This window comes from Mytilus galloprovincialis, chromosome 14, assembly GCF_965363235.1.
Source record: "Mytilus galloprovincialis chromosome 14, xbMytGall1.hap1.1, whole genome shotgun sequence".
Classification (NCBI taxonomy): domain Eukaryota; kingdom Metazoa; phylum Mollusca; class Bivalvia; order Mytilida; family Mytilidae; genus Mytilus; species Mytilus galloprovincialis.
In genome coordinates this window covers 48,765,023-48,781,118 of record NC_134851.1, presented here as the reverse complement: position 1 = coordinate 48,781,118, position 16,096 = coordinate 48,765,023, and the positions used below count along the sequence as shown (strand labels likewise).

General features: G+C 34.9%; 1 long non-coding RNA gene across 1 annotated transcript; it reads left to right on the top strand.

Annotated features, from left to right (window-relative positions):
- The first annotated feature begins 2,772 nt into the window (after positions 1-2,772).
- LOC143059852 (uncharacterized) lies at positions 2,773-3,201 on the top strand. Its single transcript, XR_012973634.1, has 2 exons — positions 2,773-2,941; positions 3,153-3,201. It is a non-coding gene; the product is annotated as an uncharacterized LOC143059852 (long non-coding RNA).
- Positions 3,202-16,096: the final 12,895 nt, after the last annotated feature.

Sequence of the window (16,096 nt, the reverse complement as noted above, 5' to 3'; positions counted from 1 at the left end):
CTGTTTCACACAAAAAACAAGACGTAATAGAAGAGATCCCTGTTGCACACCAGCAACAAATCAACCCAACATCAGAGATTACTAGATTTCTTTTACGCAAAGACCTATTATTCTCCAGGCTAACAAATGTTAATGACCAGGCAGAATCCTTCCATACATGGAAATCTAGCTTCAAAAACGTCATAGACGAATTACAAGTTTCTGACTCGGAACAAATAGACCTACTGATTAAGTGGCTAGGGCCAGAGTCTGGTAAACATGCCATGAGTATTAGGGCATCAAATGCCAACAACCCTTCTAGAGGCCTACAGAGGTTATGGCAAAGACTGGATGAGCGATATGGTGCTCCAGAATTGTTGGAAGCCTCTATCACGAGTAAAATCGTCAATTTTCCTACCTTGACGAACAAAGATAACGCACGTCTTTATGACTTGTCTGATATTCTATCAGAAATAGAATATCACAAGGAAAATCCCAAGCTGGGATGTTTGCTAGCATATTTTGACTCTTCGTCCGGGATAAATCCTATTGTAGAAAAACTGCCTTACGGACTCCAAGAAAAGTGGATTACAAGAGCTTCAAGATACAAGTCAAAATATGAAGTTGCCTTTCCACCTTTCACAGAATTCTCTGCCTTCATCAGAGAAATTAGCAAAATTAAGAACGATCATGGGTTCATCTTTGGGTCAAAGGTAACACCAAATACAAAAGACGCTACGCCAAGGTTCACACCTCAGACGTACTCTAAAGTCAACGTCCATAAGACGGCTGTTGAACAGTAAACTGCAGACAGCAGTCAACAACAAGATCTGTGTATCCTACTCAAGACAAAGCATACCTTGAATGAATGCCGAGCATTCCGAGCCAAACCAATCGAGGAACGCAAGGAACTGTTAAGACAAAACAATGTGTGCTACAAGTGTTGTGAGTCAACCACACACAGAAGTCGGGACTGCAACGCAAGTATCAGTTGTAACGCGTGTGGAAATGAACGACATACCACAGCACTTCACATCACTAGACCACAACAATCTGAAAGTTCCCAGTTTAGCTCACCCAGACAAGCCTACGGCGGGGAGCTAACACAAGTCTACGGCGGGGAGCAGACAGAGTCAGCTGAAACCAAGTTAACCTCTGTAAGTTCGATCTGCACAGTGATCTACAAAGATCATAAGAGCGAGAAATATTATGCCAAGATATTACCTGTGGACGTGTACCACAAGGACAAGACAGACAAAATTATCAGGATGTACGCCATTATTGACGACCAAAGCAACCGGTCTCTTGCCTCGCCTGAATTCTTCAGTCTGTTAAACGTTCGGGAGAAACTTGAAATCTACTCTCTTACGACATGCTCCGGCAGAGTATCTACTTCCGGGAAAAGAGGAAAAGATTTCGTCATAAAATCTGTACATAGTGACGTACAATTTGATCTGCCTACATTAATTGAATGTAATAATATTCCCAATAATCGAGACGAAATTCCTACTCCTGAAGTTGCAATACATCATCCTCATCTGACAGAACTCAGAGGAAGTATTACACCACTAAAGGAACGTTGTCAAATTCTACTCCTAATTGGAAGGGACCTTATAGAGGCACACCACGTCCTTGAACAACGCCTAGAAACAACCTGAACTCCATTTGCACAAAAGTTGAGACTTGGTTGGGTCATAATTGGAAATACATACATTGACAAGCAAACTGTTCCTTTTGAAGTCAACACAAAGATAACTAACGTTTCAATCACGAAATCAAAACAACGTCTTGCCTCAAGCCTGGAAATAGCCGTTAAGGACAATAATCCAATTGTTGATCAGTCTAACAACAAAAACTTTCATTCGAATGCCAAGGTCGCTAAATCGCATTCAATACAATCCATTGAATGTACAGGACCTAGTACCAAGCCTGGTAAACGCACAAATTCATCTAAAGGGACATCACTCGCATCACTAAAAGCAAAATCTGTGACTTCTATAGAAAAATCTATAGATAAAGAAAGTTTCAATCCGAAATCAACAGAAACTAAAGTTCATGGAGAGGAAATCAATAGCATTCACAAACCTATTCCGAAAGGAGGACCTATTGCCATTCTCAATCTGCCAATGCATGAGCAACGTCTACTACGAAAAGGAAGCAGTATTGCCAAATCTGACTTGAATATAAATGAAAAGGAACCAGTAGTTTTATCTGGACATCGTCACAGAGTAACACCTTTTCTTGGACATTACTACGACAAAATCAAACATAGAGGACGCCACTCTACAGATAGAGCGACTAGATCTGCAGGATTGAACGTTACGACGAAACGCCTAATTTCGTCTGATACTCACAAAGATGTGTCATATCGCCAAATCGGAAGACAACCAACTTCTAACTCTTGTTATACTTCAATCTATCTTCGATCGTCATCGCCATCTAACTACGTTGGAGAAAACAGTTCCCATTATCGATACAGCAGTAATAGAACATTCTACAGAACACAACAATGTCGTCCGAGACACCCTTCTTCTAAAGGACAAGAAACTGTGCCTACCCAGTTTCACGTGGAACGTACTTATTAGGAACCTTTATAGTGAAAAAACGTTGAGGTCTGATATTTCTCACCTGTATATATTCAATTTATATTGGGATTAATTCATTTGTGTAAATCTTGTATTCATATTCGAAATTTATGGAAAAGTGATATCAGATAGACATCAGACGGGGAGTATTCTGTTACACCGTTCCGTAGTTTATATAGTTCGTTTGATTATATTCTTAATCTATTTATGTGTTCCAGTCTAGGAGGATTATTCATCTTAACGTTAAAACATCGTACCGTCGCTACCTTTCCCTCTCTCACACGGATCCGTTACATGAAAACTGCAAGGTCATAACGATCACGAGGAACATTTCATTTCAAACGTCATCTAGGACACAATTCGTGGCTAACCACAGAGTGAGTTAACTTTACAACATTGTTTTTGAAGCCTTCAAATTACTCTATACATATTTGAACATTCTCTCTGTGAAACACTTGAAATTTAACTGCTCTTGAAAGTACAACATTTTCTCGGATTCAACGGACTGTGCTATCTATTACTTTTGACATTTCGTTTTAATAACATTAATTGAACACATTGTAAAATTGTATTTTATTTGTTTTTCAGCTTTTTACCTTTTGTTAGATTGGCTTGAGAATAAATTGTCAGCACCTGATATTCTTATTGCTTGAGCCCAGTCGTGGTTATACTTAATGGTCAGGCCATTACAATATATATTTTAAAAAGCAGGTCTTTAACTTAAAAATGAAAATAGTAGTATTGCTTCCCCTGTAAACTATATGTAATTTAAAGACGTGTACGTGATCGTCGATTGGAATGTTTTAATTACGTGATTGTGTGCCGGTTGTAATTCAAACCTTGTATTGATAATAGGTGATACTTGGATCATTAGTCTAAATAATCATTTCACTTTAATCTTTTAATTGGATTATCACTATATCTTGTTACACGAACTATGCATTTATTTATAAGATTTTTACCCAATTTTATAGTAGAATCATATTCGAAACAGTGTGGTCCTGGCCATTGATTGACAAACGAAATTATCCCATTCACTGGGACAGATTAGATGAACGTTTGTCGGTAACGACTATTGCTCACTTCTTACTTATTATAGAATTTAAACTGTGGGGTCACCAAAGGTTCTTAACGCCTTTAATGATAAAATAATTTGAAAAATTCAGGAATAACCTTTATGTTTTGATTTATATTTTTGATATACATCAACACATCGAATTAGTCCGAATTAGTTTTTCGAATTGCTTTATTTAGGTGTTGAGAACCTTTGGTGACCCCACAGATTCAGTGTCTTTAACAAGTACACAGTGAGCAGTGATTGTTACCGACAAACGTTCATCTAATCTGTCCCAGTCAATGGGATGATTTAGGTTGTCAATCAATGGCCAGGACCACACTGTTTCGAATATGATTCTATTTGATTTTCATACTTCATAGTTAACATGCATGTATATCTTTTTTAACCTAAGAATTATTTATATTTTAAGCTACTTGTCCCATTTTGAATATAACTTTTATGCGATTATTTACAAGTTTAAATAGTATATTTTTGTATATATTTTTGTTTTAAGGATCAGTGTCTCATAAGTATTTTTTTGGCTGGATATTGATTGTTGTTTGTGTGTATATGAATATTGTGTTTCAATCAATAAAGGCAACAGTAGTATACCGCTGTTCAAAACTCATAAATCCATGGACAAAAAACAAAATCGGGGTAACAAACTAAAACCGAGGGAAACGATATGTGACACTATGATAAACAATGTTATTCTTTATTCTCTTCTGTCAATTAAAAATTACAAGGAAGATGGGATGTGATCCCAATGAGACCATTGAGACAGATCTCCACAAGAGACAAAATGACATCGAACATGAAAAGTTAACAACCATATTTTTCGTCTTTGCAATGAATTGTATAGTTAGACAAATCCTTGGTCTATGTTTATTATTTTTCGTTTAAACAAAATATTTAATTTTAGGCTCATTCAGATTTTTTATTTTCCGTTCAAGTCCGAGATTTGACACCCTAACGATATTGTTTCAATATTTATTTTTGATATTATCATTATATTGAACCCATTGTTTCACAAAATCAAAAGTTGAAAGAAATTCACTAAATATTAAAAAAGTTTTTGAAGTTAAAATTAGTCCGACCATAGATTTTCAGGTCCCTTCAGGTCTTTTCATTTCTCCGTTCAGGTCCAACTTTTAGCATAAAAAAATTCTTTTTAATTCAAAACATTTGAATTTTAATTAAATATGGATATCAACAATTAATAAAATTCCAATTTGAAGAAATTCAATCCAACAATAAAAAAGTTATTGCAATTTGAATAATTTTAATCGTATATTTTCAGGTCTTTTCAGGTCCACTTTCAGGTCTTTAGTGTAACCCGAAATAAAAGTAAAAATCGCGGAATCTCCCTTTCTATATTTATCTCATGTAAACAAATGCTCAGAATATTTATAGAACTGGTGCCTCGAAAGTTATACAAGTAATACCGTTTGGGGTTGTCCTTTTCAGTCTTGAAATCGGTAAAAATTCATTCCAAAATATCATAAATTATATACCTGTGTCATTTGATTCAATATTCCTTAATTTTTCTTCGGTAATATACATGTACTGTTGTTATTTAAGTATCATTGTCATTTTGTTTGTTATTTTTTTCCTATTCTGACTTCTCTTAAACTGAGTTTTACTGTGCGTACTGATGTGCGTTTGTTTTTCTTCAATGACAAGGGCTAGAGGTATAGGGGGAGGGTTGAGATCTCAAAACATGTTTAACCCCGCCGCATTTTTGCGCCTGTCCCAAGTCAGGAGCCTCCGGCCTTTGTTAGTCTTGTACCATTTTTAATTTTAGTTTCTTGTGTAAGTATGACCTTCATTGTCACTGATCTACAAATGCGTATACGGCATACATATTTGTTTAGGGGCCAGCTATGGGACGCTATCGGGTGCGGGAGTTTTCCGCTGCATTGAAGACCCATTGGTGGCCTTCGGCTGTTGTCTGTTCTATGATCGGGTTGTTGTCTCTTTGACACATTCCCCATTTCCATTCTCAATTTTATTATTCGCATTATATATATTTACCAATAAAAAAAAGTAAAAATGATTTCCATGATAAACTTTCGTTTTTCAGCAACTGAAACAGTTTTCACGTGATAGTGATATTTCATTCTGTGGACAATTCTAGTAATGGAAATGATATTAGACGGTTTCAAGAGGGCCCACTTATGTGTATTTAATGGAGAATACAGGGATTTTGGGGTAAAATATAGTCTGGCTATCCTCTTAAAGAATAAAAAACTGTTTTGATCAGTTTAAAGCTTTCATATTTTTTTTTAGATTGATACTTGTTTATTCCAAATATTTCCTGTTTACAATTTTCTCAGTTGCCCAGGATGCAAATTGTAGATTCCCGTTTACATTTTAACCAACTGTCCGGGAAGCAGGAGGCTGAAAAAGTGCACTGTATTATTAGAAAAAAAATAGTATACATGTAATAATACTTATATTCTTTCATATGACAATGAGTGAAAAAAGAAATATATATCTTTCTAGAATGTAATACTAGTTATAAATAATATAACATTATAACGCAAAGGAGTGCACCTATAAACCAGATTAACATACCATTATAACATAATCGAGTGCATCTTTAAACCATGGATTACCGTAATCAATATAAATTAAAGAGATATATATAAAAAAAAACCAGACCACATAACATCGTGACTGTTATCTCCTGCGAGGTATGTATTTATAGTATAAAATTAATTAATGTGTTTGTTTTCTCGTTGTCTAATGTATTATTCGATAGGTAACAGGGTACAGATTTCAGATGTGTTATCATGTATGATTTCCAAAGATTCAAAATATATGTTTATCCCATCATATTTTATTTTGTTTCTTATTTTCCACAAGGACCATTTTGTCAAAATAAAAAAGAGATTTACAGGTAAAGTTTGGTTCGATTGACCACTGTTATCTCCCAAAAGCATAAAATGTTTTAAATTTTCATCATCTAATTGAACATTCCATAATGTAAAAATATCTTTGATTTTACTAATGATTAATTTTGTTGTATTGCAATCGAAAATAAATGTTGCAGATTTTCAGTATTATTAGCAGTTTGGCAAATATGACATTTTCCGTTTGACAATTGCATTTTTTTAAGTCTACTTTCAGTATACATGATATTGTGTATGCATTTTCATTGAAATTCTTTCATTTTATTGGTGACATTAACTTTTTTCAAATTGCCCCATACTATTTTCCAATTAATTTCGTGGCCATAAAATTCTTGCCATTTTAGTTGACATTTTGGATATATATTCTTATTAATTATGTCTCGAATATATTTGAGTTTTAATTCTTTAGGTCTACCCAAGGCAGGTGAAGGAAGTCAAATTAGGAGCGCTGTGATTGGATGTAAGGTTACAATATATTTTTTTTAATTATCTATGAATAACTGCAGTGTGTAAATTTACGATATAATTTTTAAAACCTATTGAAATATTTTCTAGAGAACTTTTCGACAAGGCTTCCAAAATTTCAAAAAATTGTTGTAAAATGACGGTGGGCATGGTTAACATAAACAAGCTCCGTTGGAAATTGGTCATGATACTATTTGGCTTTAATTTTTAAAATAGAATAATAAAGTACTAACACCACACATAGCTGTTTTATCCAGGTTTTTATTATAAAAAAATTCGCAGGCAGGTTAATGCAGTTTAAAAAAAATTAGCAATGATTTTCGGTGTTTGCATCGCAATCTAAATCTGACGTCATTTTCCTAACTTTTCGACACGTGATTGGCTAGAACGTTCCGTCGACGTCAAATTTGAGCTTGTCACCAACAGCTGATCGGGCACCTTGTTATGATAGAGGTTAGTGTCTTCAGTTCGACAACAACACGTTAATATAGATGTGGGTTGCTTATACTTTGAGGTACGTTAGTTTTAAATTATGTTAGCCTTCTTCCAAGGATCAATTCAGTGTTTAAATGTCGCCGAGTAAGGACTTGAATATCATTCGTCTATAAAGATCGTATTGGCACACCCCGTTAACATTTATTGATCTCTTTAAAACTTGGCATATTTATTCTTGAAAAGCTCATGAATACGAAGATTGCTGTTTCTTGTTTTTAAAATGAATATAACATTTCTAAAATTGGCAAAATAGTTGACCTTTGGTGTGGCCACGGTTGAATTGTATGTCATTTCTGTTATTTTTTATTATAAAAGGGCACATTTAAAGAATGAAACAGCTGTTACGGGAAAGATAACATATTTGTCAACCAAATACAACTTTATTTTTATTCATTTGTCTAGTTCTATGGGGTGCGCCAGGCCCTTGAAGTTGGACGTTCACACGCCATCTTTGAATGCTGCCCGTCACCATGACAACCAGATGAAGGGTTCTGAGACACTAGAAATTAAAACTTTGGATAATATTAGGGATGATCAAAATAAGTTCTGGGTATGAAAGTTTCTAGACAAAAATTCTAAATAATTTCAAATTTCATTGATTTTTATATAAATAAATATAGTCGATTTACCCTCGAACAGCATTAACCTACCTGCGTTGAGGAATTGTTAGTATTGTCGCCTATGGCAGAATAAATTGTACCGTTTTCCCTCCAGTATGATGTTGTTTGTAGAATTAAAGTGTCAATCCAAATGCGGTGAATACTAATGTCTATCGATGTCTAAGTCTAAATCTAAGTCTTTAGTGTCTATATATATATATAGTTGTCACGGAAAATACTAGAACACTCTAGAATGGAACGTCCTAGATAGTTACAACGGAAGTTTCTAGTAAAATGTAGAAGTTTATATAACGCATCTTTTATTAGGATCATTCTGGAAAGTTCCAATCATTCTGTAATTGTTCCAGTGATTTCTAAACTGCACAGTTCTAAGATTATTCTGTAAACAACTATCAGGCCACACAACACAAATCAGGCCAACATAAAATAATACAATAATTACAATATCATAACATTTTCCACCTTAAAAGAAGTTTTAGTGTAACAAAAACTTATCATGAATAATATGAACAAATATACATAGTATATACAAAGTGTTTTAATAAGCTCTAGATAAAGCATTTGCTATTACATTATCTTTACCCTTGATATGTTTTACAATTACATATTCCTGTCACAATAAACTCCACCTAGTCAACCTCTGATTCTTGTTTCTCATTTTATGTATGAAGGTGAGAGGATTATGATCAGTACAAACAAGAATAGGATATACAGTGGGATTCAAATATACATCAAACTATCGAAGTGCTGACTACATTGCAAAACACTCTTTTTCAGTAGTTGAATAATTTTTCTGATGTTTATCTAATTTCTTGGAAAAATATGATATAGGTTTCTCAACATTATCATCTGTCTCTTGATATAAAACAACTCCAATTTCTACATCGCTTGCATCAACAGCAAGTTTAAATTGTTTTTCAAAGTCTGGAGTAATCAGAACTGGGCTATTAATTAGAAGTGATTTGCTATTTTCAAAAGCTTTTTGACAATATTCACTCCAGATAAATTTAGAATTTTTCCCTAAAAGATGAGTCAATGGTTGAACAACAGTAGCAAAATTTGAACAGAATTTCCTGTAAAAAAGTTGTTTTCTATTTGTAGGAGGAGGAAATTTGGAAATAGCTTCCACTTTAGCCATAATAGGTTTCACTTGACCTTGGCCAACTGTATGACCTAAATAATCAACAGTGGCCAGACAAAATTCACTTTTACCAAGATTAACAGTCAAATTTGATTGTGACAATCTATCAAAAGTATCATATAAATGTGGTAAATGCTGTTCCCAGCTATCACTACATACAATTAGATCATCAATATAAGCATAACAACAGTTTAAATCTTTTATAACATTATTGATCATTCTTTGAAACGTAGCTGGTGCACTTGTCATGCCAAACGGCATTACAGTATATTGAAATAAGCCATCTGGTGTAACAAAAGCTGATATTTCACGAGCTCTCTGTGTCAATGGAACTTGCCAATAACCTTTCAACAAATCAAATTTGCTCACAAATTTTGCTTGACCAATGTTGTCAATACAATCGTCTATCCTTGGAATCGGATAGGAATCAGATTTTGAGACTGAATTTACTTTTCTGAAATCAGTCACGAAACGAAAGGTTTTATCTGGTTTTGGCACAAGGAGACAAGGAGAGTTCCATTCACTGTTACTCGGCTCAATAATATCATTGTCAAGCATATATTTAATTTCTTTTTTCATAGCTTTAAGTTTGAGTGGATTGAGCCGTTAAGGATGTTGGCTAATTGGAGAAGCATCTCCTATATCAACATCATGACAAACAGCAGTGGTTTTGTTTGGCACATCTGGAAAAAGATTTCTAAAAGAAAATACCAAAGTTTTTATTTCTTCTCTACGATCAAAAGACAGATGTGCAAGTTTTGAGTCTTAATTTGACAAAATTTCTGAATTTTTCAATCTAACTGTCTCTTCCATAGTTTTAGAACTAAAAGGTGGTTCAATTACATCTGGTTTGTCATGATTGTTCTCAAATTTAACCATGCCTAAAGTGGCAACTGGTTTACTCTTACATTCATTAGTACTCTCAAAATATGGTTTTAACATATTAATATGACACACTCTGTTTTGTTTGCGCCGACCTGGAGATTTTACTATATAATTCAAATCATTGATTTTACTCTCTATTGTATAAGGACATAAGGACACAATATTTAGCCTGTAAAGGATGTCCAGGGACTGGCAAAAATACAAGTACCTTATCACCAGGCTCAAAAACATATAGAGCATCTTTATCATACCATATTTTCATCTTGTTCTGTACATTTTTAAAGTTTTTCTGAGCAATTTGCCAAGCAGTATACAATTTTTCTTTAAACCTAGATACATAGTCTAAAAGATTCAAGTCAGTATGTTCAGTAAGCCACTTTTCCTTAATCAATTTTAACGGTCCCCTTACAGTATGGCCAAATACCAACTCAAAGGGACTAAATCCAAGGGATTCTTGAACAGCCTCTCGGACTGCAAAAAGTAGAAAGTGAACTCCATCATCCCAGTCAAATTGAAGACAAAAAGTTCTAATCATGTTCTTCAATGTTTGATGAAAACGTTCTAAGGCACCTTGAGATTCTGGATGGTACGCACTTGATCTATACTGAGCAATCCCTAACTGGTACACGACTTGCTGAAACAAACCTGACATGAAGTTTGATCCCTGGTGGGACTGTGTAGACTTAGGAAGTCCTACTAACGTGAAAAATTTGATCAGAGCTTTGACGATAGTAGGTGTCTTGATATTTCTGAGCGGAATAGCCTCAGGAAAGCGAGTAGATGTACACATGATTGTCAATAAATACGCATTTCCAGTCTTGGTCTTTGGTAAAGGTCCAACGCAGTCAATTAGAACTCTGCTAAAAGGTTCGTCAAAAGCTGGATTAGGCAGAAGTGGTGCTGGTGGTATTTTCTGGTTAGGCTTACCAACAACCTGGCATATATGGCATGATTTGCAGTATTCTGCGACATCATTTCCAAGTCTGGGCCAGTAGAAATTTTGCAATATCTTAAGGCAAGTCTTTCTTATACCTAAGTGTCCAGCCAAGGGGGTGTCATTGGCAAGACTAATAATTTCTTGCCTATAAACCTTAGGCACCACCACTTGGTATACCACTCTCCATTCCTCCTCTGGGGTAGCATCAGGAGGCCTCCACTTCCTCATTAAAATGCCGTCTTGATGGTAATAGCATTCGGCTACTTTGTCTGCTTCCTCCTGTGGTTGAGCCCTCTGGCTGAGCTGAAAAACCTCATGGTCTTTCGGTCAAATGAATGGCTGTTTACGTCTGACCATGGCATAATAACATTCTTGTTAACACTAGGTGGTCTTATTATGGCCTTTTCTGAGCTACCAGGACCTTCAATGTCAGCTGGAAAGTGTCAGAAAGGTCCATGCACTCAAACTGGTCCGCTTGCAAATTCTCATCTTGTTGTTTTCTATCCATCGCCCTAGTAACAACACAAGTGGATGCAATTCAGCATCATCTTCAGGTGATTTAACATCCACCATCGGTTCACTGGTAACAATTGGTTCAGCAACCACTTTGTTCCTAGCTAGATCATTTCCTAGCAATAATGTAACACCCTCAATATGGAGATTAGGACGAACACCCACAATAACTGGTCCAGTTATCAAATCTGACTTCAGATAAATACGATGGAGAGGAACATCTATACAACCTAACTCTACACCATGTAACAAAACGGAGGCACCAACAGAAGTCTTCTCGGACAAAGGCAACACACCTTCTAACAATAAAGACCGAGAAGCTGCAGTGTCCCGTAAAATCTTAATAGGCTGAAGATTGGTATCATCAACAATAGAAACAAACCCATCAGACATAAAGGGTTTATTTTCCTCCATGTAATCACAAAAAACTGGACTTAAAAGCCTGACTCGCAGGACATTCCAACGTACTGGTAAAATAAGGTGCCGTACAAGCACTGGACTTCGGAATATTTTCTCGTTCATTCTTCTTCTGGATTCTAAAACAATCAGCCATCAGGTGACCATTTTTCCTACAATAAGCACAAATCAGTGACTTCTTCTCAAAAGTATCAAATTTTGGACTAGACATATTATAACTGGACTGACTCTTATTCTGTGCAACAGGCTTACTATCAGTACGCTCAGTACTTTGATTTTTGTAATTTCCACTGGAAGTATTAACATTTCGACCCTTGAAACTTGTTTTATGTGAAAGGGTATAATTATCTTAAATTATAGCTGCATCATGTATTGTCCCAACAGTTTTGTCGTCTAAATGTGTTTTTAAGTCTAAATGAACACATTGTTTGAACTCTTCTAATAACATCAATTGTCTTAGGTTATCAAAATTGTTATCTGGTTTTTTTTAAGTAAGCCATTTATCAAATAGATCTTCTTTTTCCCGAGCAAATTCCACATAGGTTTGCGAATCAAACTTTTTATAGATCTAAATTTCTGTCTATATGCATCTGGTACTAGCTCATAAGCTTTCAAAACTTCCTGTTTCACCGTGTCATAATCGGAACTTTTTTCTGATGGAAGTGTGGAGTATATTTCAGCGGCCTTACCCTCAAAAACACTTTGTAGCATTGTAGTTCAATATGGCTTTGGCCAATTCAAATTATGAGCAATTTTCTCAAACTGTGGAAAATATTTATCGACTGTTTTTCACAAAATTTTGGAACCAAACGTATATTTTTTGCAGCATCAAAAAATTCTGATTTCGACTGGACTTTAGTGTTGCTTTCTTCTTTGTCCATTTCAAGTTTTAGTTTCTCCATCTCTAGCCTTTCTCTCATTTCAAGTTCTTTTGATTTTAATTCGTCTACTTTTTCCTTTCTATCCATTTACAATCTTTCCTTCATTTCAAGTTCTTTTATTTTCTCCGTCTCCTTCATTTCCAGTTCTTTAATTCAAGTTTATGTTTTAATTCAAGCTGTTTTAATTTAAAGGCGTCAACGTTTTCGACCTTAAGATCAAGAGCCTCTTCACTATAAATTTCTGCATCCACTAATTAGTCTATAACCAAATTTTTTTATAATTTGTTTTCTCATAGATACTCTCAAATCTAATTTCAGATGTTTAGCAAGCAACACTAATTCCTCTTTCTGTAAATTATCAAAATTCTCCAGGTCTGGCGTGTTTAAAAAATTACCGGCATCAAATGCCATTTTGTAGAATTTTGTTGGCTTGTTATAATAAAAATTACTAAACAAATTTTGAATAAGATATTTTCAGAATCCCGGACGAGCCCCCAATTTCTGTTACGGCCGAAGTCACCTTTATATTGTAGCCAACAAAAGACACAAATCAATTATAAAAATTAACAAGATTTATTACACAAATATTACTGTCAACTTCACTGTCAAAATATGAGTCCAATCTTTTATCTTTATCTGTATCCGGAAATCTTCGTGGAATCCAATCTGAATATTACGTTCACTACTAAGGTCACAATCCAGTATGATGTTGTTTGTAGAATTAAAGTGTCAATCCAAATGCGGTGAATACTAATGTCTATCGATGACTAAGTCTAAATCTAAGTCGTTAGTGTCTATATATAAATGGTTGTCACGGAAAATACTAAAACACTCTAGAATGGAACGTCCTAAAAAGTTACAACGGAAGTTTCTAGTAAAATTTAAAAGTTTATATAACGCATCTTTTATTAGGATCATTCTGGAAAGTTCCAATCATTCTGTAATTGTTCCAGTGATTTATTAAACTGCACAGTTCTAAGATTATTCTGTAAACAACTATTAGGCCACACAACACAAATCATAGTACGGCGGCTTTGTGAAAAATTGTGCACATCCTGCTACAAGCATGAAATTAGGCATAGACCTTCCTCAACTATTACTCATTTATTTCAGATAGGGAGACATTTGAAAAAAATGTCTCACTTCCGGTAAAATCCAAAATGGCGGACACCATACTTTAATCAGCCTAATATAGAAGGCTAGTATTTGAAGGGTGTTATTATCATGCTACTAGCATAATATTTGGTACAAACCTTTGTTTTGTACTACCTATGGATATATTTTATAGATTAGATGTCTTCCAAAACCCTACTTCCGGTTAAAATCCAACATGGCGGACATTGTTCTTAAATAAGCTTATTTTTTAGGGAGGGTAATTGAAATGTGTATTAACGTATTGCTACTATCATTACATTGTACAAGAACCTTTCTTTGGTGCTTCTGATGGATACAATGTATAAGACATATGCCTTAAAAACCCTTACTTCCAATAATATCCAAAATGGCGGACATAGTCTAGAAATATCAATTAATAATTCAAATATTCAACTTTTTCTAAAATGTAAAAAAAAAAAATTGTTTTTGTGCTGGTCATTAAACTTTTGGCTTTAAGTTATCCCCAAAACCACTAATTCTATCATGTTGTAAATGCTTAAATATAAAGTTGACACTTCCGGTAAAAATATGACGTAAATTTCATAGATGCATCCTCAATCCATTTCTTCGATGTAGAGTTTTGGATAGATTGATTAAAACTAAATAAAATCACTAATAGAACTAAAACATATTTAAAATTACTACAATTTTCGGCCAAAAATAACGATCACCACCACATGGACACATCGCAGTGCACAGGAGACCCGATTTTCCACATTAAAAACTAACGCGGCATCCTTTCTTACACCCACAATGTACAAGCTTCTGACAATATGATGAGGCCTCAAAAAGGGTTTTTTTTTTAAGTTATCCTCTTTGTCACCGCCTGGAGTGGATAGCATAAGAGCCAATCCCAAACTTGTCTCCCTAAACACCTACCTAAGTATATAGCATGGTTTACATGTTGGAAAAGACTAGACGAAGTTGTGGGAATAGCCTCAAAAAGCCTTCCCTTTGGCGCAAATAGTTATTTTCTTGCTTCGTTAACCATGTTAGATCAATCTGTTTAGTTTGTGCGATCTTACAGTAAAACCCCGGTTATTAAGTCTGATCAATCATCATTCTTTACGTTAAAGTCACATCTTCAAACGCAATCAATGTCTCCCACATAGTCTTTTTTATTCCTTTCAAGCAAAGAGAGAACCATATCACAACAGGCAAAGGAATGGATAACAATAAGTGTGTCAGATCACTCATTGTCTCGTGCATTTGAAAGGCCATTGATAGATATTAATCCAATGTATTTTGCCCTCCCAAACACAATCCATAGTTCGTCTACCCCTATGCCAAGGAATAGCGAAACAGTAGTGACAGCATCATCATTTACGACTGTTCGAATCATGACTCGTTTAAGTTCGTGTTTCACTGCATCAGACACATGCACCATGGGTCTAGTGTCTGCCTCTAAATGTGAACTTGGTGCTAAACTTGAAATACATCACGTGGTGGATAAGATAGAATATCCTGATCATTTGTTGCTATAACTACCATACGCATCCAAGACTTCATCCACTCGGATTACAGTTTCAAAGTATTGTATTAATGTAAGGACATAATACCCAATCAGCATACTCGTTAGGCCACAATTCACAATCGGAGAGCTGATTTCCCACATTTACAAAGTGTGGTATTGTTTCTCACATCCATAAATTGAAAAAAAACACATATTTTCTTGCTTTGTTAACTCAATCTGATAAGTTTTTTTTTCGATCTTACAACAAAACCACGTATCGTTTTTAATGACATTAAATTTATCAAATCGATATGGTGATGTTGGGTGGTCAATCTTCATTCTAAATGCTAAAGTCACATCTGCAAACGCCATTAATGTCACCAACGCAGTTCCTTTTCCAGCAAACGTGTTATCTTTTAATGCCTAGTGCATTTGAAAGGTCATGGATAGATATATATCTTAAGCTCTTTCCCCTTTCAAATGCAAACCAAAGTTTGTCTGCCCCTATGTCAGATAATAGCGAAACAGCAATGACATCAGTATCGACTGTTCGAGTCATGAGTCATTTAAGTATGTCTTTCACTGCATCAGACACATC